The sequence below is a fragment of the Vicugna pacos genome, chromosome 1 (assembly GCF_048564905.1).
Source record: "Vicugna pacos chromosome 1, VicPac4, whole genome shotgun sequence".
NCBI classification, from domain to species: Eukaryota; Metazoa; Chordata; class Mammalia; order Artiodactyla; family Camelidae; genus Vicugna; species Vicugna pacos.
The window spans coordinates 95,599,653-95,624,453 of NC_132987.1; the positions used below are offsets into that span (position 1 = coordinate 95,599,653).

The 24,801-nt window shown below is 35.6% G+C and overlaps 1 long non-coding RNA gene across 1 annotated transcript in view; it reads left to right on the forward strand.

Annotated features, from left to right (window-relative positions):
* Positions 1-24,521, forward strand: part of LOC116277679 (uncharacterized) — a 214,511-nt gene extending 189,990 nt beyond the window's left edge. The window contains exon 3 of the long non-coding RNA XR_012077456.1: positions 24,404-24,521. This is a non-coding gene — a long non-coding RNA (uncharacterized lncRNA). The remainder of the gene's footprint in view (positions 1-24,403) is intronic.
* The last annotated feature ends 280 nt before the right edge of the window (positions 24,522-24,801 follow it).

The window sequence follows — 24,801 nt, forward strand, 5'->3', positions numbered from 1 at the left end:
CCTTAACTACATGAGGAGTCTTTTTACATCAGAACTGGATAAATGCCATCTCTGGACACTGACAGCTCGGAGGCAGGAAGCAAGCCCTAGCAGTGTTCCTGGAGTGTAAGTTAGGATGGAGGGAGAGCGGAGATCAAGTACCAGTCCAGTGTACTCACACACTTAAACAGGGATGCCAGCCAGGAATATTGTAGAATTGTCACTCACCATCCATTTTAGAGATGGGTCAGTAAAGTTTGTTCCCATTCTTGATCAATCAGTTTTCAAAACCCTGAGAATCTTTGATATACCCAGAGAAATGAGAATCCGGTTGAGTAGAGCAACACGACTCTTGTGTGTTAACTGTGGGCCTGTGTTGAACACACATGATAAGACATTGTCTCGCAAGACCAACTTGAAGGAAATAAATACGTGTGATATTGACATGATATAAAACCCAACTTTAATTTAATTCCTCACTTTTGCTGATGATAAAATAGAATTTAGAGATAAAACGGCAGTGCCATGACCAGAAGACAGTGATTCTGACATCAGGTTCAGTGTTTGTTGTATTAGCTGACAGCTGACTCCGGATCAAATGTATTGGCCTGAAGGACTCAACTAGTTGCAGAGAATGTACCTCTTTCTCACACCTGGAGTCACATTTTTAAAGGCTTTTAAACTTTTAAGCCTACAAATCTTGGAAACATTTCAGAAATTAACATAATTCAAAATCCACAATATGACACCAGTCTTTTATAGTCCCACCAACTGAAACAGCTATGACAACTAGAAGTAATTTATGCCAAAATGTAATTTTTTGCTGTTTCCTATTATTTTTTCATTTCTGAAAAATAAACTGCAAATGCTGTCGATTTAGAGTCTTCAAGTATAAATACACCTTTTTGTAAGAAAATTAGCAAAATTATTAATAGAGTCAAAAGTGAAACTCAAGTTTAATGTCCTTAAAAGTCAGTGCTTGGTAGGAGAGATTTTCTGTTTCTGCATTGTTGCCTGGTTACCATTTGTTAACAGTATCTGAAACACCAAACAAATAAACCATTATTTAAACAGAATTAAAATAGTCAAAGCAGTTACAAGATTAGAAAAAATATTTACACATGATTTCATATTTATCTTTGGTCAAAAGCAGAGATCAACGGAATGCTGAAATTCATGCTGAAATTTCAGTAGTCATTTTATGCTAAAATGGAAAATATAAATACATAAAACTGCCACATGAACAGCATTTTTTCTAAACAATTTGTCAAAAAAATTTTGACATCTGGAAATTTAAATTTATAAATTGTCTTTAAAACTCATCTAATGTTTTTTTAAATATAAACTAATTTTGGAAGCTGAACATTTTTCTCCTCTAACTTCGTTTCAAATATGACACTATAAGCCAGCTAAGCAGAATTACAGAAGGAACGTGTTGAAAATAATCATGATATGAAGCAAATATTATTCTTGCAGTTTCTGCTTATAAACCTAGGAATATATCTTAGGTATATCTCAAGAGAGAAAGGAAAAAGGGGGGTCTCAATAGAAAAATAGAATCTGTCTTTTCTGTTGAAAATAAATTAGCAAGACAAGGAACACTTAAGGACTCTAAAAAAACATAAATGAAAGTCTGTGTTAAGTTCTTCATTTTTACATCTTCAGTGTTCAAGGTTTTTCTGGTCCCTGCAGTTTTTTTGCTGTTGTTTTTGCCACAGGGTGTTTTGGCCTCAGTTAGGTGATTTCCTGATTGGCAGAATTATCCATGATTTGGAGAACACGAGGCAGCACAGGAGCATTAGGGGAATTCAGTGAGCAGGTGTTAAACCAATTACAGAGAATAGTTCTCTTTATCAGTCTTTAAGCTTCTGACTTCAGAATTTTCAAACAGATGTTTTAGACAGATTTCCTCTTCTTTTCTATGTTTCTGTGGGGTTGTCTCTCACCTGCTTAATTGCTTTTTGCCAAATAAAGGAATACAAAAGGAACACAAAGTACACATTCTTACTTCCCTTGTGTGAAGAAAGTTCCCTATTTGCTTTTCTACACTTTTGTTCACTTTTCTTTGAAGAGTGGAAAGTTAGCAATAGAGCTGAAATAAACTTCTCTACTGGACTCTAAGACGCTTGAATATATGGACGACCTCTCTCCCTTCCTGGTGTTTGGCATTTTCTTTTCATGAAGTTTCCTGACTACCTCAGCTCTTCAACAACCAATACTCATCTTTTCAGCAGACTGATGACTAAAAGGTTTCTTTTTGATTCAACTGTGGCAAGAGAATGAAAACAAGAATAGTTAAGTATAAATATAAATACAGAGACATTGATAGCCTGAAGTTTCAGCTGCTAGGAACAAAGGAATGGAATATTTAGAATAAGGGGGACTATCTGACATAGCATTTGGGTTTTTGGTATGATGTCATAGAAATCACATTTCTCTATTGTCTGGAACACTAGTAGAGTAGACTTGCCAGAACTTTGTATATCTGTATTAACTCTGATATGCTTGCTTCCTGGGACAATAATTTTCAGGTAAGACGTATCCATGTGTAATGAGCTTGGGTCAGCAGGAAAGCCTTGAACATAAGAGTAGGGTAGTGGTGCTGAATGCAGCATGGTACCATCATCAACCTACATCTCTTGGCCTAACCATAAGAAAATAGATCCTTATGTTTCTTAACTGTAGATCCTTACATAACTTAACCAAGAATAGATATCTGTGAAACATGATTTGTTCAGTTACCAAATATGGGGAGCAACAGTAGTTCTTTGAGACTTCTTTACTGCAAAGCTTTGTTGCCATAAAGGCTTTTATGCACGAGCGTCACCATCATGCTGGAAAGAAGCAACACCTGGAGAGAGGACTTGGACGCCCCAGAAAATAGAAGTGCCAGATGGAGTTTGCATAGAAACACTCAGTGGGAATTTTGATGGTTAATTTTGTGTGTCAACCTGACAGGGCTAAAGGATACCCAGATAACTAGTAAAACATTATTTCTGGGTATGTCTGTAAGGGTTTCTCTGGAAGAGATTAGCATTTGAATCAGTAGACTGAGTAAAGATCAGCCTCATAAATGTGGGCACTACCCAACCCATGTAGGGCCTAAACGGAACCAAAAGTGGAAAAAGTAAATTTCCTCTCTGCTTGAGCTGAGACTCCATCTTCTCCTACCCATGGACATCATCTCTTTTGTTTGTCAGGCTTTCAGATTCAGACTAGGACTGAGACCATCCTTCTCCAATCACAGGCCATTAGACTTGGGCTGAATAACACTGCTGGCTTTCTTGTTTCTCTACCTTGCAGTTGGCAGGTCTTCACAGTCATGTGAGACAGTTCCTTTAATATACCTCCTCATATCAAGCTTTCTACAGAATTCTTGTATTAGGGTCATACACATACACACACGTGTATGTATATTAGTCGTATATCCTATTGGTTCTATTTTTCTGGAGATCTCTAATACAGGGATTCTGTAGGAGGGTAGAGAATCTGAACTAGCATTTGAAGGTGAAGATTATTGAAATTTAAATTACATTAAAGTGTTGTTCAGAATCAATGTCAACCTCTGTCTAAAATCTCTTCTCTGGACAGGCTGGACCACTAAATACTAACTTTCCTGGATACCTTTGTCCTTGAAGTTGTGGATGATTTCAAATCCTGTGATGAAGTACAGTGAGATAAAAAGGTGATATGGGAGGCAGTACTGACCTGATTATAAAGCCAACAACAGTGGTCTCTTTTTTTCGTGAATGAGCTGAGGATTTGTGATGTTACAAAAAAAGCAACGTGATTTCTGTCCAATTATGTCATGCAGCCTTGGGAGTATTTGATTTCACTTGTATCTGATATACACTTTAGTGGTCTATTTTCTTCCTTGCAAGTCAGCAAAAATCTACTATCATTTTCTTCACTTTTAAGAGATCATTTGCTTCTTTGCCTCCCTAAGAAGACGAGGATATCTTACGTGAGTTTCTCCCTTTCCTTCTTATGATAGCATCTATGTCACACATTTTCTCTTGCCTAAAGCTAATTTCTCATCAGAGTTCAGAATAGTCTCTCCTCCCTTTCCTCTGGGATCTTCTTCCATTTATCACTTTTCTCATTTATATTTTCAATCCCCCTTATTCTCTTGGCTACCTCCCCTTTGTATGTGTAAATAAGCTCAAGCCCTCAATCTTGTAAAACAAATGAAAAAAAGTGAGAAAGCAAAGGAACTCATGCCACGCTCAGTTATGTAATAGGAATGTGACAATCCTGAAAGGTTACTCTTTAAGCAGCAAGAACAATAGATGAAAGAGGGATGCCAATGACATCTGTCAGGTATTTAGTATTTAGATGCCAGTAAAGGGCAACTAGAATAGTGACAAGGAGCAGGGGTGTGTGCATAGGCAGCTGTGAATGAGAAAACACAGAGAAAATGAAAGAACACCCTAGTATGGAGGCAGTAAGACAGCAGAGCCAGAGACCCTCTACAGAGGGACTGGATCTGATGCTACGTGGTATAAAACTTTGGAAGGAAAGACAGTAAAAGTGGTTTTTTAAAGAAATTTTGCTATTATTTTGTGAGATAATTTTCTTACTATTAAACATTCATATAAAAGCACAGTATATATCTCTCTATGTTTCTTCCTGTGCTCAAATATTTCAGACTGTTCACAAATTCTGTTATATTTGAGTTTCAAATACGTTATATTTAACATTTAACACAGGGATTCTTTTATAACAATGATTTGGGACGAATGGATTGATAATGTCTTAGAAATTAGCCTGATTCTAACATAATTAAAAGCAATTACTTTTCTGATTAAATAAACAGCACATTTTCATAAAAAAGTAAACAATATAGGCATTTGGAAAGCAAAAGTGTCATAATTTAGGTGAGGATAGGGGTATGGATGATAGATACTGCTTGTCTGTACTAGTGGGTTATAAAAATGGCATGCTTTTATATTTTCTGAGGATCATTTGTACAAACCTGCTGCACCACAATGTCCCAGCTCATCAGTTATATGATTTAGAAATAAACCCGTAAAACTCCAGTATCAGAAGCATGGCCAATCCTTGATAAAGTTTAATGACTCAAAAAAATTGGCATAATTTAAGCCATGAAACTGGGGCTATATTACGCAATTTTAATTAAAGGGGTGATTTGCAGAGGCAAATAGTGATTATGTAAGTTGAAATTTAGTCAAGCCATTAAGGTCAGCTGACCTTAATATATATTTACAAACCCAAAGTGATAAATGACTCCCCCTACCGAAACCCAAAATAGCATGTGTAAATTCACATTTTTTATGGACAATATTTAAGGAAATGAAAATCAAGTTAGTTTTCTTTCTCAGAAAGTCTTCAGTTTTAATATTATATAACTTTTCCTTAATAATTTTGCACTACCCAAGTAATAACCCAAAATAACCAAATCCCGTTAAAATGGGTTGTTATTAAGTCACTTTGATAACTTGAGACCCTGGGGAGAGAGAAGACATAGGTAATAAAAGATACAGAATTTGCTCTTATGTGTTCCTGGTAATTGGAAGTATTTTTTTCCTTGCAAAAAGGAATAGAGGCAACATCTTAAAAATGCTGTTACCAAGTAATATTTCAAAAGCCTTAATACCATTTAATTTACATATTTTGCTTTGTATAGAATGAGTATCAATGAGTTTTAAATGATTTCTTGTGTTAGTATTGGTTAAGCTTAAGAATGGGTTAATGGAATTCAAAATTCAGGTCTAATTTTATGTGAGTAAATGAAGATTTTCTTTATCTGAAGCCTTTTTAACCTAGAATAATGAGCACAGCAGTTGAGATGGGTTATGAATGAAAATGTAATCAGCTGGCAGCTGAATTCAGGATATAATTATGTTACAAAAACATGTTATGGTGGCCCAGTGTAAACCAGGCTCTGACAAGATAGACAGTTTATCCAAAAGGGAATATAGGATTAAAATGCCAGAACAGTTGTAAAAATCATTGTAGGGTACTGATTTTTTTTTCTTAATTGCAAAAGGAAATTTTTCTAAAGTAGTATTTGAACTTCAAATTGATTTTGAACATAGGGTGTTGTTAAATTATTGACAGTGAAACTGCCTATATAAATGGGCTGGCTCTACCAAAATGGATGGTACAACAGAGTCACAACAGAATGAAAAAAACTGTAAGCCTCTGGCTCGCTCCTGTCCCCGCAACATTTGTTTCAAGGTCAGAGACAGAGGTTGATATCTTCGCTGTAAGAATTTCAGCATATGTAGAAGAAAAAAGTTCCTAGAAATAGTAAACTTGAAAAATGATTATTGGTTATAATTTAAGAATAATTCCACCATTCCCTAAAATGTGGAATAACATCTTTAAAGCATTCACTGAACTAATAGAAAGAAAACATGTCTCCAGGTGGCATTTTTGGGGGTTCTAGTTCACTTGCTGTTGAATCATAGCTGTTCCTCGATTCCGCTGGAAAACCTGCCTCTACTGTGTGGTGCTCTTTTAGCAGGCCTTGAAGTGGTGCTACTTTGTGCTTTCTTTCCTTTAGAGATGTTAGTCTTAGGATGTTTTACTTTTAATTTTTCTTAATTAGTACCTCTTTCTATTGAGTATTTGACTGAGAAGCATTCTAATAACCCATGCTATGCCAGGACTCAAATGACCCTTTTATTCTGCTCACCGACCCTTGTGCCTGCACCGCTTTCTCTGTTCCATCAGCTTGAATAACCCCTCTACGCTGCTGCCTAGAAAGTTAAAGGGCATTCTCTGTGTTTTGGCATTTTAGGGAAAATTAGTCCTAAATTCTCCTACCGTGCTAATGCATCCGATCATTTTTCTAGTCAAACACACATTTTCTTTCACACTGTGACCCTGACCCACCCTGACTGATCCTCTAGACTCTAGACCCTCATCATTTTATTTGATACTTAATAGAAAAATAGTTACAGCCCAAACTGTAAAATGAGCATCCAAAATCCGGTAAAAACTTTCCACTCATGACTTTGTTCTTTTCTATACATGTTAACAGTGGAATTCTCAGTCGTTTTGAATAGTAAAACTGCTTATTTCTTTCAGTTAGTAAATATTTATAGTTTTCCAGCATCTGATGAATATGACGGTAAAGTTGCATTTTTTTAACTTGAAGATAAGAAATACCAAAAAAATTCTCATGAATTTCCTCAAGATAGGTTAATTGATTTTCTTACGGTGTTTGGAATAAGAAGTTTTATAAAATTCTGTGAATCGAGACTTTTCATAATTGAGGACATTTCTAACACTGAAGACAAACAATGTCAAACATATTTACCAATATGTCAAACAATAATAAGTGCAGTATTATGTATAAAATTTCACTAGGTCTTGATTCAGAAGTAGTAGCTTTTGGTCATTTCAGTTCTCTGGGATTTATGAACTCATTGTGACTGTCCTTGATAGTAACAAACCGTATTTACTGTGTTTTTTAGTTTAGTTAATAAATGCCGTCATGAAACATTTGGATTAGTCTAGAGATTCTTGTAAGAAAAGAAACAAAAAATTAGAAGACCAACAAATGTAGGAACTAGGCAAGTATATCTTATTTGACTTACTGTTATTTGTATTTGTTTTCTAGAGATACTATAACAACGTACCACAGACTTGATGGCTTCAACAACAAAGATTTCTTTTCCCATGATTCTGGAGACTGTAAATCTGAGCTCAAGGTGTTAGCAGCGTTGGCTTCTTTGGAGCCATTCTCCTTGGCTTGCAGATGACTCTCTTCTCTTTATCTGAACTTTATCTTCCCTTTGTGTCTGTCCTTGTCCTAATCTCTTCTCATAAAGGCCCACACTAATAATTTCATTTTACTTTCATTATCTCTTTAAAGACACTATCTCCAAATACAATCACATTCTGAGGTACTGAGATTTGGAACTTCAGCATAAGAATGTGGATGGTCACAATTCAGCCCATAACAATATTAATTAAATTAAGACATTGAAGTAAATATATAAAAGCAGGGTATACTACAAACAGGAGTTGCAGCTGTCGACGAAAAATTAATCAGTCGATCTAAGAAAGACATGGAAAATTTTATTTGAGCCAAATTTGAGGATTATAACCTCAATTTGAGGAAGAGCATCCCAGAGAGCTCTGGGAACTGTTCCACTGATTAGGAATCTAGCCTAGTTATATAAGATTTTTTGAGACAGAGGGCTGTACGTCAAATGACGTTATTATTGACAGTTTACATAATTCAGATCTAAGCATCATCTCGGTGGGTCATGTGATTCTTTAGAAGATCAAGAAGAAATATTATCTTTTAATGAGCTGTCCTGTTGGTGCTGGGAGAATGTTATTCTTTATGGTTGAGTAGGTATTCCTGTTAATGGGGAGGTTTGGTCAATGCATAATGCAGGTGCCCGGTGCACAATACAGGGAGAGAGGAGGCCAAAAGGCAGAGAAAAATTTATTTTTATGTTTAAATTTTTGTGTCTGGCCATAAAATATAAATTTTATTTTACACAGCAAATATATATGTTTGAAAAATAATTTGCAAAGTGTGAAGCCGGAAGAGTGAGCTGGAATGTGCATTTGCTTCATTTCTGCTGTTGACCTTATGTACATCCTAAAATGCACAATCTCGGCCTTCTACACACATCTCTCCAGAACCCAGAACACAACATTCAGGTCCATGCATCAGATAATATTGTCATTAAATGACAGATGCACAATTCATATCAGCAGCACCTGTTTTAAGATCAGAGATTAAAAAAGGTTGACATCTCTTCTGTGACATTTTAAGCATACACAGAAGGAAGAAATTCCTAGAAAGAGTAAGATTAGAAAGCAATCATAAGCTATAATTTAAGAATATTTCTATTCTTCCATAATCTATCAAAACAACTTCTTTACATCATTCAATGAGCTAATAGAAAGAAAAAATATCTCTACATAGAAGTTTTTACAATTCAATCTCAAGGAACAAATAGTATACTTTAGATGAATAAACTACAAATGAAAAATGTTGCCCTGACTTTACCATGTCTGTAATAGTAACTTGACTATTCTCAAATATGATCTTTTATTTTCATCACTTTCATGCTCAATTAATGATGCTGCTAGATTTATGTATTAAAATTTTATTCTTTGACTTTCTTTGATCATCCCATATAATTTTCCATGTATGTTTTTGTATTTTTTTCATTAGTTTGCTTCATTTGGGAAATTTGGACTCAATTAACTGTGTTATGGCTATAGTATAGTTTCATAATGCTTTATGGTTTACAATATGTTTTTAAAATATAACATTTTATTAAACCATCAAAACTACTTTTAAAAATAACACTTTTATTATAATTTACATAAGAACACTGGGAAACATCAATGCTAACTAATAGTGAGAGGCAGGATTTCTCAGTTGTAAAACAGACTTTTAAACTTAGATTTTTTTTTAATTTCACTGTTTCTTTTTCTGTAGGATATTATTCATTTGGCATAATGTCATTGAAACCTTGTTCCATTCCCACTCTGCCTTCAAAATAAAAATAATCCCATTTAAACCATAATGAATTCCTTGTCCAAGGTTAGGAAGCAGTTTAATTACTAAGGACTAATTTTGAATTATTAAGAAGGGCAGAGACCTAGGGCACTGCTTGTTTTGTTTATTCCTGTTCAAATAAAGGCTAAACAAAACAGCCAGATGATTTAAAAAAAAATGTTTAAGGGCATTTTTATTTCTTGTGATAGAAGTTTTGAATATCAAAAAAAAAATTCAGCTTTAGTGGAGAGGTGCCTGGAATCAAAGTTCATCAAGTTCCATCAACAGCAACAAATAAAAGCTGTTTTATATTTTTAATATTTACCTCCAAATGTAACCCTAAGTCTGTAAGATCTGATAATTTGAATTAAAAAAGATTTAATTTGCTGGCTACAAAGATGCTTTATTCCTTCTTTCTTTACTAAGTCAGTGCTTATTAGATTTGCCTTAATTTAATTCTCAAGTATAATCTTACCTAAAAGCACTTTTTTTTCCACATGTAGAATTAAAAATCATCTAGTATATCACAAACCATACAAATTTCTAGAAATTATGAGAGAATAAAAAGCTTCCATTAAGAAATAATACTATTTCAGCTATTTTCTACAATATTTCAAAAATATTTTATACTATTAATATAGCAATTTAACACCAATGTAAAGAGACTAGACTTGGTATAAAACCCAAAGTCAATTTCTAATACCTAAGCTTTCATTTGTATAAATGAAGAAAGTGCCAAATATTCAGCAGAATAAAATCATTCCTTTTTTGGATCAAATTATGATGGGGTTAAGTAAAATTAAAATGCATATCCTTGGTAAACATATTAATTCAGATCTAGCCATGTAATTAAAATGCTGCATTATTAGATAAAGATTAGATGAGTTTTTTTCTTGGGTGAATGGATATTCACTGTGTATCCCAAGACACATCCCAACTTCATCAACATTCTAAATGTGCTCTTCTGTCATACTGTGTTCTCCTGATTTATAATATTTTCCTGCCCACAATTCCTACATTTTAGCAAACTTTATATCTATCATTTAGTATTATTGAAAGTGATGAATTAAGCTCAACTCTTTTTCTAGACAATTTTAGCCTATATAAAACCCTTTGCTTTAATAACTGACAAAAGAGTTGTTATCCTAATGTTTTAAAAATGTGAATATGTTGGAGTATTCAGCGAAAATTACTATGTATTACTTCCTTTCAGAATGGTTCAGATTTCTAACAAACTGTTTAGACTATCTAAACAGAAAGACTGATTTAAATCAAAATTCAGTAAACAGTGCTTAAATAGTGAAGAGAATCCTGCATATATGGCAAATTTATAAACATATTCAAACATGCAATTAACACTTGCTTAGAATCAAACAGTTCATACAATTTACTAATTTTAGTTTGAGTGTAATATTTATACTTTAAATTTATGAATACCAAGTACCTTATGCAACCTAGACAATGTATAGTGGGAGTAAAGTAGAATATCTAAGATAATTAAAATGGGGAGCAATGTTTCAATTTTTCATTCGTATCAAGAAGGTGATATTAATGTATTTTTAATAGTTTCCTCTGGTGGGGATACAGACTAAATATTCTATTTTCTGTGTTCTATAATAGTGATTTTTGATAGAATAAATTTTTATAGAAGAGTTGGTAAAATAGAATAGAATTGAATAAAATGAAATTGTCAGAATTCATTAACAGTGACAAGACATCATTGTGCTCAGACTCTGGGGTCAGGCAGCCTTTGTTCAAATGAGTACTCTCATGCTTCGTACTGTGAGGACCTCAGTCATGTTACTTAATGATTCCTTGCCTCAGATCCTCAAATATAGAACAAGAATAATTCCAATTCAGAGCACTCTTGTGGACATTATATAAGTCATGCCGAATAAAGAACTTGTAACAGCACTTCATGCATTGGTACCCTTTAAATGGAAGCTATTATTATACAGACTTTTGTGATTTCAAATTACCTACTTAAATTGTTTCAATATATATGTCTGCAGGAGAAAAACTTTTCTCATTGCCTTTGCTGTTCTAAAACAAATAAAGTGCCAGGTATTTCTCCAGCAATGATGGGTTTATTTGGGATCGACAGATAATTGCAATTCCATGGCAAGCCACATGGCAAGGGAAGGAGAAGGCTTTTGAAAAAGAAGTTGGGAAGATGATAGTAGACTAATAAGAGTCCATGCTTTTCATTGGCTGAATTCTTGCCAGGAAAGAAGAGGAGACTTTGTTCTTCCTGTTGGGCTCTGCTGTAGTCACAGAGTGTGAGAGCTCCCCTTTCTGGTCTCCCAACTCCATTTCATTGAGGCTTCTCTTTATTAATATTTTACATTTTTCTCTGTTGATCAGTATCTTTCCTTGATAGCATCTTGATTACGTTTCAGGTTTTCTAGTCTCAGTGGTGTTTGCCCTATCATGTTGGAAGAAAAGTGCACAGATTGGAAACATTAAAGTCACATTCAAGTAACAAGGAGGGGTAGGGGAGAGAACTCTCAGGCACTTTTTATCTAAAGACCATGCATTATCAAAATCATAGACACTGGAGATCAACTGAAGTGTTATTCCATTATCAAAAGTTGACAGACAAACTTCCAACAGGTCTGATTTAGATATCTTGGGAAACCTGTCTCTTCAGATGTCTTCTACTTCACTTCCAGGGAATCCTTGCTGCAGGTCACAAGATGATGTGTAGTAAGGGTTCTGCACTTTCTTCAGGTGCATCACGTGAATCCAAGTCTATTCCTTACAGGCTGGCAGCACAAGGTTTGGCTAACAGTATCTGATAGGTATCTCCCAGCCAAAGTTCTTCTGGAAGTATCTGTTCCAATAAGCTGAATCTCCAGGTTGCAAAGTGTGATACTTAGAGTCTTCATCTCCTCAGGGCACACTGTGAAAAGATTGCTGTATCAAAGCATGATCATTTTAATGGAAAAAAATTAGGCCTTTGTAATATTGAAGTATCTCTTTTATCAGTTGTGGGCCGAAAGAATCAGGAGCTCTGTGCATTGAGCGTCCTGTGATTACTTCAGAGGGTGAGTGTTTATGTGTTCCAAAAGGAGTGAATCTGAGCTTTAGAGGGACAAAAGGCAATGCTTTTGGCCAAGGTATTTGGAGAGCTTCTATAAGTGTCGCCAACTGAGTCTTAAAAATGCCATTAATATATTCCACTAAACTAGAGGATTGAGAGGGTGGGAAGCATAGCCAAACAGTTCAGAAGTATTGAAATTCCTGGAGGGTAAAATGGGCTCCTTGATCACTATGAAGTTTGACCAGGAGTTCCTCAGGTAGGAGATAATCTTTTCCAAAAGGATTTAGGTGCAGAAGAGACAGTAGCCTGTCTGCAAGGGAAAGCTTCAGTCCAGTGTGAAAACACACAGACCATAACTAAAACACTTTTATCCGTGAGATGCAAGTAGTGGTATGAAATGCATTTGTCAGACCTCAAATGGTCCATTAGGCAATTGTAAATGTCCAGGAGCAGTACTAATAGGCTTCCCAGGATTGTACTTCAGACAAGCGGGACAAGCATTGTGGCCCTGTGAATGTCTCCCCACCAGTACTGATTCATGGAGGCTGTCATTTGTTCAGTAGACCAATGGTTTAATGCACATATAGTGGTGAAGAGTAGAAATTTTAGAGTCTCCAGTAGGACTGGGTTTTTATTTGGTTCAAACCAGAGCTTTCTCTTTTTATCAAAACAATGATTGTTGAGTTTCCTTTTTTTTTTTTTTCTTTTCTGAGGCAGATTTTGGGTTTCTCTAGCCAATTTTTCTAAATTATCATTTGGGAAAGTATCTCTTTGGACCATGACACAGATTTGGCTGCTCTTGGTCCCTTTAAAAGCAACATACCTTTTATTTCTGTTGCCTGTGTAGACTGCCCTAGGAGAACATTGCTAAGATTCATGTCAGAGAATGTTTTGTCTGTGTTTTCTTCTAGGAGGTTTATTGTGTCTTGTCTTACATTTAAATCTTTAAGACATTTTTAGTTAATTTTTGTGTGTGGTGTGAGGGAGTGTTCTAACTTCATTGATTTACACGCTGCTGTCCAGCTTTGCCAACATCACTTGCTGTAGAGACTCTTTTCTCCATTGTATCTTCTTGTCTCCTTGGTTGAAGATTAATTGACTATAAGTCTGTGAGTTTATTTCTGGGCTCTTTATTCTGTTCCATTGATCCGTATGTCTATTTTTGTGCCAATATCACACTGTTTTGATTACTGTAGCTCTATAGTATTGTCTGAAGTCTGGGAGGGTTATTCCTCAGCTTTATTCATTTTCTTCAGTATTGCTTTGGCAATACTGGGTCTTTTGTGATTCTATATAAATTTTAGGATTATTTGTTCTAGTTCTGTGAAAAATGTCCTGGGTAATTTGATAGAGATGGCATAAAGTCTGTAGATTGCCTTGGGCAGTATGGCCTTTTTTTTTTTTAACAATATTGATTCTTCCATTCCAAGAGCATGGGATAGCTTTCCATTTCTTTAAGTCATCTTTAATTTCCTTAATCAATGTTTTGTATAAGTCCCACCTCTTTGGTCAGATTTATTCCTAAGCATTTAATTGTAACTGACAAAGGTTTAATTTCCAGAATATATAAACAGCTCATAAAGCTTAATAACAACAACAACAAAAAAAAACCACAATCCAGAAAAGGGCAGAAGACCTAAACAAGCAATTCTCCAATGAAGACATACAAATGGCCAATAGACACGTGAAAAAATACTCAATATCACTAAATACCAGAGAAATGCAAATCAAAACAGAAACAGAGTCACAGACATAGTGAAAAATCATGGCTACTGGGGGAAAGAGGGTGAGAAGGGATAAATTTGCAAGTTTGAAATTTGCAAATGTTAACCATTATATATCAAAATAGATTTTAACACAGTTTTTTTTTCCATGTAGCACAGGGAACTGTATTTAGTATCTTGTAGTAATCTTAAATGACAAATAATATGAAAATGAAAAAAAAATCTACTTTCTTAACAACTTTCAAATATACATACAGTGTTGTTAACCATTAAAAAAAAAAAAAAAGCAACATTCCTGAGGAAATATCAGCAAGGTGATTTTCCTTAGCCTCCAAAGAGTCAAGTGTAGAATATCCAAGAATGTTAATAATAGCTAGAGTGACAAGTTAAAGTATTGCATTGAGTAATTCCTGAATATTGGGGCCATTTTAAATTGTATTTCCACTGGAAGTAAGAAAGATATGTTGCCTCCACTACATTCCAAAATCATTAGCTACTCCAAAAACATATCTACTATCAAGATAAATATTGGCAGTTTTGTCCTTGGTTAAAGTGCAAACCCCTGTAAGAGTATATGATTTAGCCTGTTTAGCCAAAGTGGCCATAGGTAAAGATGCTACATTAACAACATACAAAGGTGTAGTAAAGGTGTACCCATCTCAATATTTGGCATTGTCACATTTTAAATAAGAATCATCAGTCAACCATGAGAAGTCAATGTTACCCAATAGAATTTCCTGTAGATCATCAGGAGAAGTAAGGAAGTGGTCTGTCAGTGTTGGGCAGTCATGAGAAACTTTGTCCATCATAGAGAGAAGAGCAGTTGGGTTAAGGTTATTACAATATGAAAGAGTTATGTGAGAAGCAGTTATCAAAGGGACTTCATAGCAGATGTAGGGGCTGACTGAGAAATGTTGGATGTGATCAAAATTCAGGAAAGTTTCAACTGCATGAGGCACAAAAATAAAAAGGATCCCACAAGGATTTTCTCAGTGGCCTTAACCAAAAGGGCAGTGGCCATAATGACTCTAAAGCAGGGAATATATTCCCATGCCACAGAATCCAGTTTCTGTCTATAATATCCTATGGCTTGATGGTGGACCCTGTGTTTAGGGGTAAGTACTCCGAAGGCATTCCCTTCCTTTTTATATGTAAAAAGAAAAAAAAAGGTAATCTGGTCATTGGGATGCCCAAGGTCAGGTGGATTCATCAAACACTCCTTTAAGGCCTTGAACCCTATGTTACCCAGTTCTTCTCATAAAATTGGGTCAAGGTTGTTATTGTTGAGTACAGCATATGGATGTTTGGCCATAAGAGAGACATTGGAATCTAATTTCAGGAATAACCAATTAGCCTGAGAGTACCCCTCATAGCTTGTGGTTAATTTGGGGTTTTGGGAAATTTCAGACACTGTAAAGTCTATCTGGATCTAGAGGTAGCCGTGGTTCTGCCATTAGACGCCATAAATATCAAACCTGGGTTTGGGCAAACTGTAATCTTTCTTTGGAGACCTTGTGTTTCCTTAAGGGTAAAAGCTTTAGCAAGTTGTCTTCCTGTGTAGAGGCAGACGGAGAGCAAAGATACAAATCATTCACATACTACAACAAAGTAGAACCTCTTAGGAACTTTACATCATCCAGATCCTTTAAGATTTATGAGAAAGAAGAAGGACTCTCAGTAAAACCCTGAGGCATTACTGTCCAGGTGAGTTATTTTTCTTACCAAGTGAAGGCAAAAAAAGTGTTGTCTACCTTCATTAACTGGAATACTAAAGAATACACTGCATGAATCAATTACAATAAATAATTTACTTTTGGAGGGAATGGATATTAGTAACCACAGGGTGTCCAGGGATAAAAATGTTGTTTATTTCTCAGAGGTCCTGGACAAACCTCCACCTTGGCTCTTAGGTTATCTCACCAGTAAAAGATCTTCTCTTAAGATGTGTTACAGGGGCTAGTACAAGGGACAATAAAACCTTAGGCCTTATAATATTCCATAATGAGCTTTATGCCTTGAGGGGCTTCTTTACTTATACAGTATTGATTAAATTCTGGGAAGAGGTTTTGAGGGGTCTGTTTGTATCTTGATGGAAGGTGCATTGTGAATTTTGCCAACATGAGTTAGAGATTTTGCACATGAGGAAAGTCGTAGCTGATTCAATATGGAAAAATAATCAGTATTTCCAGAATTAGCTGTAGTTATCATTAGGGGAGGAATGAATAAAAGATGTCAAATGGTCATTTAATTCACCTGGTTGGTTACTTTCATGACTACTGCAATTTCTAGAATTATTTTCCCCTTTTTGGAGACATTTCAACATAATACTTCTGTAAGAAGTCTCAGCCTAATAAATGGATAAGAGCAGAGGAACTAAAGAGAAAAGGGTATGTATTTCCCAAAAGGCCTTAACAAAAGGAAATAGGTTCCAATCAGGAACTCTAGAGTTTCATTAGAGATCCTCACTCTTTGAACGGTTTTTAGTAATTTGAGGCAGGGGCTGTTTTATAGTAGTGAGGTTGAGCACCAGAAAGCAGCTCTGGGTGTTAATTAGGACTGGAAGACATTCAACCCCAATCTGGAGAAATGTCTCTTCAATTAAGAGCGAAGATTGGGAAGAGCTCCTGCAGCTCCTTTGAGCCCATCACTGAGAATCGGGGGGATGTTGGAAAGGCTGGTTAGAGGGTTGAAAGCCTCTAAGGTGCTTAAATTTTTAACAATCTCATTTCCAATGTCCTGGCTCTTTGCAATAATAGCAGAAACTAGGAGGGTTTGGTTTTGATACAGGAAAAGTGGGGCATGACAGGATGACCATGTCTCTGGTCTCGGATGAGTCCCCGGGACATGACCCATCAAGTGAGGGTCCTTGGCTTCATGCAGGGAAGAATTCAAGATCAAGCCATTGTTGAGTAAAAGTAGTTTTATTCAGAGAGATACATACTTCATAGACAGAGTGTAGGCCATCTCAGAAGGCCGGAGAGGCCAGGAAGCGTGGGGGTGGTTAAAGCAAAAGTAGATACACATTCCATAGACAGATACAGGCTGTCTTAAAAGGCAAGAGAAAGGCCAAGGAGATACACATTCCATAGGCAGAATTTGGGCCATCTTACTCAGAAGGGAGAGCGGAGGCCTCAGCGTGGGGCTGGCTAGGAAAAATACGATTGGCCCCGAGGTGTGGGGATTGCTAGTTTTAAAGGGTTTGGTAGTTTCATGTGCTGGGATTCCCAGGAATTGGGCGATCACCCACTTTTTGACCTTTCATGGTCAGCCTTGAAACTGTCATGGCACCTGTGGGAGTACCATTTAGCATGCTGTTGTATTTCAGTGAGTGTATATTGAAGCTCAAGGTCTACTGGGAGTTGAATCTTCTGCCATCATTCTTTCAATGGCTGTGCCCTGCCTCCTTGCCTCCTGTCTCGGTTCTGTTTAGGAGCCTTCATTTGATGGAGTTGAAGATAAAGAATTTTGGCAGTCTTCCCTTGAGGTGTCTCATCTAGAGTGAGAAAAAGCTGGATTGACAGATTAACTAAATCCGGAGTGAACAGTTTCTCATGTCATCCTGGTCTTGTTTACAGGAAGGGAAACATCCCAGTTCAGCCCGTGAATACACATAGAGTTCATTGGAGATTTGTATTTCCTCTGGATCTGAGCTCAAACCCTCTTTGGGTGATGTCTCTAGATAAGAGAGCCTTTGAGAGCCTTTTATCTTTCTTTAATCCTTTGTTTGCTTATTCATCTTAAAATCAATTTACAGTGAGGCAATTTTAGATTCCTGGTAACATTAGGAAGCCTCAGAATACCAAGTGAGATAAGCATTCCACTCAGTTATGGAAAATTTTGAGCTATTATCCAACCTGGTATTAAGAAAATTAGTTTGGGGATTTCAAAAGCTTCCCCTAATGGCTATTGATATCCCAAACTGCCTTTCATCAGATCAGTTCATTTACTTAAAACTAAGCATGAGGAAGGGCCATGATTTTAAACATAAAATTGTCAGGAGTCCCTTTGCAAGGGGCAGGGGTGCCCTCAAAATACTTAGGTAACTGGGATCCTGCTTCTCAGAGGCTTTTTCCAGAGGAAACAAAGCTCAACCGTTTTACAGCACAAACAGCCCAATTCAAACAGTTTGTAAGCTAATCTCAGTTGGTTTTAAGGAGCCAGCTTGGTCCTGTCAGAGCCAGGTCAGTCCAGGGAACAGCCCCTTACAAATGAATAGGCCAAAGGCTGAAAAACCAGCACGATTTTGGTGAAGCAGCCCCTGTTCCAGAAGGAATGAACTGAAGGTATTTTCAGCCAGCTTCAGCTAAAACAGTCTGATCACAAAATCATACCAAAGTGCCAAACTGGTGCTCATATACAGAAAAAGGCCTTACCCAGAAAGAGGGAATGTTAAAGTCGATCTTGAATGAAACCTAGAAGCTTCAAACACAAAGCGGGTGTGAGCTCAGATCCAGAGAAAATACGTACCTCCAAACTCCGGGGTCAACAAGAAAGCAGTGAGTGACACTGAACTCAGCTGTGGGCACTGCACCTATTGCTCACCAGCCCTGGGGCCGTCAGGGATCTTCTTTGGTCTCCTTACAGGCACCGATATCTTGACCTGAAGCAAACAGACTGCCATGTGTGTCTTAAACAAAGATTAGTCTATTGGGGATCAGCAAAAAATTGCAATTCAGGGTCTGTAGCCATGAAGCCTCTTGCAAGTCCCTACACAGCAAGGGAAGGTGAATACCTTATAGAGAGGAAGGAAAGTTGAGAAGCTACAGTAAACAGAGTCCATGGCTTTTCCCTGACTGAGTCTTTAGCAGGAAAAGAGTCTTTCTACTTGTTGAGCTCCTCCAGTAAGTAGCAGGGTGTGACAGCTCCCCCTTCTAGTCTCCTGACTCTATTTAATTAGGTTTCTGTTTACTAATCTTTTACACCTTTAGGTTGGGAAATAATACATGTTGGAAACATGTCCAGAATGAAAAATAATTTTATCTCAGGGAAGGAATTAGTTGTACCTATCAAAGGGGAGGTATTTTTTTACTCTTTAGTAAGTTGAAATATATTGGTTTGGGAGAAAAAAAGAAACATATGCTTTTTCCTCGACCAACTGAATATTTTATAGATTGTGTTTTATCAGTAAACTTGAACTATTTTTTAAAATAAATTAAACTAGATACCACTTGCCTAACAAATGGATGATCTTGGGGGAAATGTTCAATATCTTATACTCATGTAATTTTTTAAAAAATGTACATAGGTATGCCTTTCCAGAGGGAAATTTGGCATGTGTATGCTTTTGGGAATCTGTGAAGAAACTATATGCAGAATCACAACTTCGTTTGGGCAGAACATGCATACAGAAGAATATGTCAAAACCTTAATACAGAGAGACCTCAGTTTTCATGGTCCTGACACAGGTGGTGGGTCTCTGTTACAAGGGTTTTGTGATTTAGTTAAATAACACCAGTCTCCCAACAACAACAAAAAAATCAAATTTCTGTTACCACAGTGTATTAACTGTGAAATTCCATGAGGAACAAATTTTGCTGCGAGTTACTTAGTCCAAAAGTCATTATGTCAAAACAGACATACATTATAATGACAGACATGTCACTTCTTTCAAAGTCTGCACATCTGTTATTTGGTTTATGTACAAACATAAAGCATTTAGTTGTTTCCTTGTCTCTCAGTAATAAACCACATGATATTGTACAAAAGTGAATAGTCAGGGAGGACATGGGCCAATAAAGATGAAAGTGCACGAAGAAATGAAAAGTGATAGCTCTGGTAGTAAAGTCTGAATCAGATATGAACGGAGTTAGAGAAGAAATAACTGAGCATTAGAATGTTGACACTGCTGTCATTTAAGGTATTCCAAATAAGAATACAGAGAAACTTACTGAAGGCAAACTTACAGACAGAAGTGAGTTGTAATGAAAAGGATAAAGATGTCCCAGAGGAAGTGACACCAGGGAAAACAAAAACAAAAACAAAACCTTCACGTTAAAGGCACTCTTGGAGATATTGCACAACATCGAAACACAAAAAATCAAAGTTGGAAACTGATCCAAATTTAGAAAGAATATACTTGGCCAAGATTCAAGAAAGTTCCTCATTCCATATCCACAGCATATCAAACAGTGAAGGCAAACACTGTACAAAGTAGTCTTGATGGGTGTTTTGCAAAGAAATTAAATACTTTTTTCTCAGTTTCTAATGTTTTAAGTAATAATATATTGAATGATTATTAGTTTTATTATTTTTATTCCATATGTATTTATAGCTAACAATAAGAGAGTTTTAATGTTCTGTTTAAAAATTTTTAAGGTCACAAAATTGTCATAATTTTTCTCAGTAAGATCCCTTTGCATGAAAACTGCATGGTCTTTTTCAGGACCACTGCAACACGATGGAAAGTGAGGATTGCCTGCTTAATATTGGGCATTTATGAGTGAAGAATTGACATGTGACTCTCATTCATTATGATGAACATGCATTACTTTTAGTAAATATATGCATATTAATAAAATAATATGCAATATATATTTATATACATATATAAAGAGTTGATATTTTATGTAATTTACATGGGAGCTGCCCTCATATTTTTTATAGTAATGATAAAAGTGTTAAGCTAATATGGACTATTTTCATTAACGCTAAGCAAACAAATGAGGCCACCGCAAAAGTAAAAACGATAGTATTTCAAAGCTAAAAACATATCCAGAAAAAACATGCAGCTACATCAGAGATTCCCCGAAAGTTATATCCGAATACATCACAGTGATTATATGACATGTACCAAATTAGATATAAAATATGCTTAAATTTATATAATTTTCACATGAGTGGGCTTCCATTGCATTGTTAAGGTATGACAAGTGACAAAGAAAGATGTTTTAAATTTTTATGCCATTAAAAGAATAATCTCCCCAAAACACTCTTGTAAAATGTAAGAAATACAAGAGAGCAAACAGTAAAATCTCATCCACTAGACAATTGAAAACTGTTTTTTAAAAATCTCTGTAACAACAGTATTTCTAAAATATTTACAAGCTAGAGGACGGCTAAAACAACAAGCTTCTGTAATGAAAGCTAAAGTACCTGAAGCTATACCCTATCAAAAAATATATATATACATAGAGAGGGAGAGAAAGGGAGAGAGAGACATGGAGACAGAGGCAGAGAGTTAGAGAGAGCTCCTCCCTATAATGAGCTAGGCATAAGTCCACGGGCATAGCTTTAAACATCTCCAAATTTCCATTTTCCCAGCTATAAAATGATATTTAGGAGATAACAAATTATGTATAGCACATCAGATACTTATAATAAGTATAAATAAAATATAATCTATGAAACAACTGACAACCCTCAAAGTGTTATTCAAAAGTAAATTATTATACCTGACTTATTTCCTTAGTCTAGCCAAATAAGAAATTGGCCACTGTCTTTATTAATATTATCAAGCCTAAAATATACTCTATAGACCCTTTTCAGAGAACTGTTTCAAATATGTGGTTTTGGAAATGGGCGGAATATCTAAACAAGCAATTCTCCAGTAAAGACACACAGATGGCCAACAGGCATATGAAAAAAATGTTAATATTTCTAATTATTAGAGAAATGCAGATCAAAATGACAACAGGATATCACCTCACACCATCATTCAAAATGACCATCATTCAAAAGTCCACAAACGATATGCTAGAGAGGGTGTAGAGAAAAGAGAACCCTCATACACTGCTGGTGGGAATGTAGTTTGTTGTAGCCATTATGGGAAACAGTATGAAGATTCCTCAAAAAACTAAAAACAGACATACTATATGATCCAGCAATCTTACTCCTGGGCATATATTCAGAGGGAACTCAATTTCAAAAAGAAACATGCACCCCAGTGTTCATAGCAGCACTATATACAATAGCCAAGACATGGAAACAACCTAAATGTCCATCGACAGATTATTGGGTAAAGAAGCTGTGGTATATTTATATAATGGAGTACTACTCAGCCATAAAAAAGAATAAAATAATGCCATTTGCAGCAACATGGATGGACCTAGAGATTGTCATTCTAAGTAAAGTAAGCCAGGAAGAGAAAGAAAAATACCATATGATATCATTCATATGTGAAATCAAAAACAATAAAAAAGAAGAAGAAGAAAGACCAAAATGAACTTATTTACAAAACAGAAATAGACTTACAGACATAGAAAACAAATTTATGGTTACCTGGGGAGAAAACGGGTGGGAAGAGATAGATTGGGAGTTTGAGATTTTCAGATACTACCTACTATATATAAAATAGGTAAACAACAAATTTCTACTGTATAGCACAGGGAACTATATCCACTATCTTGTAGTTACCTATAATTTAAAATAATATAAAATGAATATATTTATGTATATATAGGACTGAAACATGCTGCACACCAGAAATTGACACAACATTGTAAACTGACTATACTTCTATAAAAAAAGAAATAAATATGTGGTATGGAAATAAAAAAAAATCAACATTTCTACGTAGTTCCATCTTGCTTTGCATTTTCAGTATTATGTTAGATCTTAATGAATCAGAGGATATGTAGACTCAACACGAGGTGATTCAAATATGGGTCAAATATATTAACCCTGTTCTTGGTGTTACTGAGATGTACTGTAGTGGGTATTGTCTAGTCAGAAGGAGGGCAATAAAAAAGAGTTTCAGTGGCAGCTTGCCACACACTACGCTGATTTGACTACAACCCTAGTTTTGATTAACAAGTGATGACAAAGGGCTATTCATGACTACATGCATACCACAAAAGCATTTCAAAACTCATGTCATTCTGAAACCAGTACTTGTTTTATAATTTATGAAGCATTACATCTCATTATTTTCTGACAAGTTGTGTGAAGGAATCAAATCCCCTAAATCCATTCTGTTGTTAGAATGAAATATTTATTTCTTAGTAGGTATCCTGACCTGCTAATTGCTTCAAAATCTGGATTCATATTTGTTATCATATTTTCTATGGTTATGTACATGCTAAGAACTTTTCTGTTTCTAATATCTTCCATTATATTAAGTGATATATGAGATACTTTCAAAACAAAGTTTTGACAAGGTATTATTCAATAGAACACTTCTGTATACATTATTTTTTGTAGTTTTGAGACGATATTGATAAAAGAAAAAGAGGGAAGGAAGAAAGGACATTTTTGATGTTTAATACAAATATAAAGGGCATAAAACAGTAAATTGACAACTTGGAGTTACAGTTTTTATATTTGGCTCAACTTCCCAGGCTAATGCAGTGATTAAGCGCCAAGACACTTGGCCTCAACCAACCACATAACTCAACTTAGATATTGATTGAACGCACTCTGTTCTGTGTTTTCTGATCTGTAAAATGGTGATAAAAATGGTACTTATCTCAAGACAATGAATTGAGCCTAGAAGAGCACAACGCATACAGGAAGTGATACAAAAAATGTTAAAGTTATTATTACAGCCCACAAAATAGCATGGAAACAAATGACTAAAGAATTATGGCAAAGGATGTCCTCAAGAGAGTGAAAAAAAAAAGCAGGCTATGACTTTCTTCCTGGCAGGTGGATATTGGAACAGATGTTGATATTAGAGTAATTAGTATCCTAATCCATTCGGGCTGCTGTAACAAAATACCATAGACTGGGTGGCTTATAAACAACACAGAACATTTCTCACATTCTGGAGGCTGGGAAGTCCAAGGCAGGGTGCTGGCAGAGAGCTCACTTCCTGTTCATAGACTTGTGCCTTCTTGCTTGTGTCTTTACAAGGCAAAAGGTACAAGGGATCTCTCTGGGACTCTTTTGTAAAGACATTAATCCCATTCATGAAGGCTCAACACTGATGACCTAATCATCTCCCAAACGCCCATGTTCTAATACCATCACCTTGGGGTTATGATTTCCACATATGAATTTTAGCAGGACACAAATATTTAGACCATATCAAAGGGATATTCAGATTTTACTTTTAAAATTCAAAATTAATTACACTGGGGAATGATTAATTTAGAATGATAAATAAATCACCATAAATTAGAAATGAAACATATCATAAAACCCATAAATAAAATAAAAATCTAGAAAAATAGAATGTTATTCTTACTGAGCACCTGAAACTTCTGTTATAATTTTCAACAGACTAACTTCTGGATCCTGAAACTTCAGACTTTGCTTCTCCTCACTACTTAGATTTTTCCGATGACAGTCGCAACTGAACACCTTGCCTTGGCCGTTTGACTCCTGGTCTGCACCTTTGTCTCACAACACTGAGTAAGTGGACCTATTGGCAGGTAAGGATGTTTCGAGAAAACAAGCTTTCACCAGGACAATGGAAAACCCTAACAGTTCATGAACTTGGTTTCAAAATTCCTAAATAAATTCACTGAAAGTATGTGCAAATCATAAAAAAAAAAAAGAATGAAGAAAAAAATCTCACTCAAAATATCATGTGAGAGGAAGTATTTTTCCTGACTCATCTTGCTAGGGTTACTTTTTTTCACAAGTGAAAGGTTGGTAAGTCAGTCTTAGAGTGAACG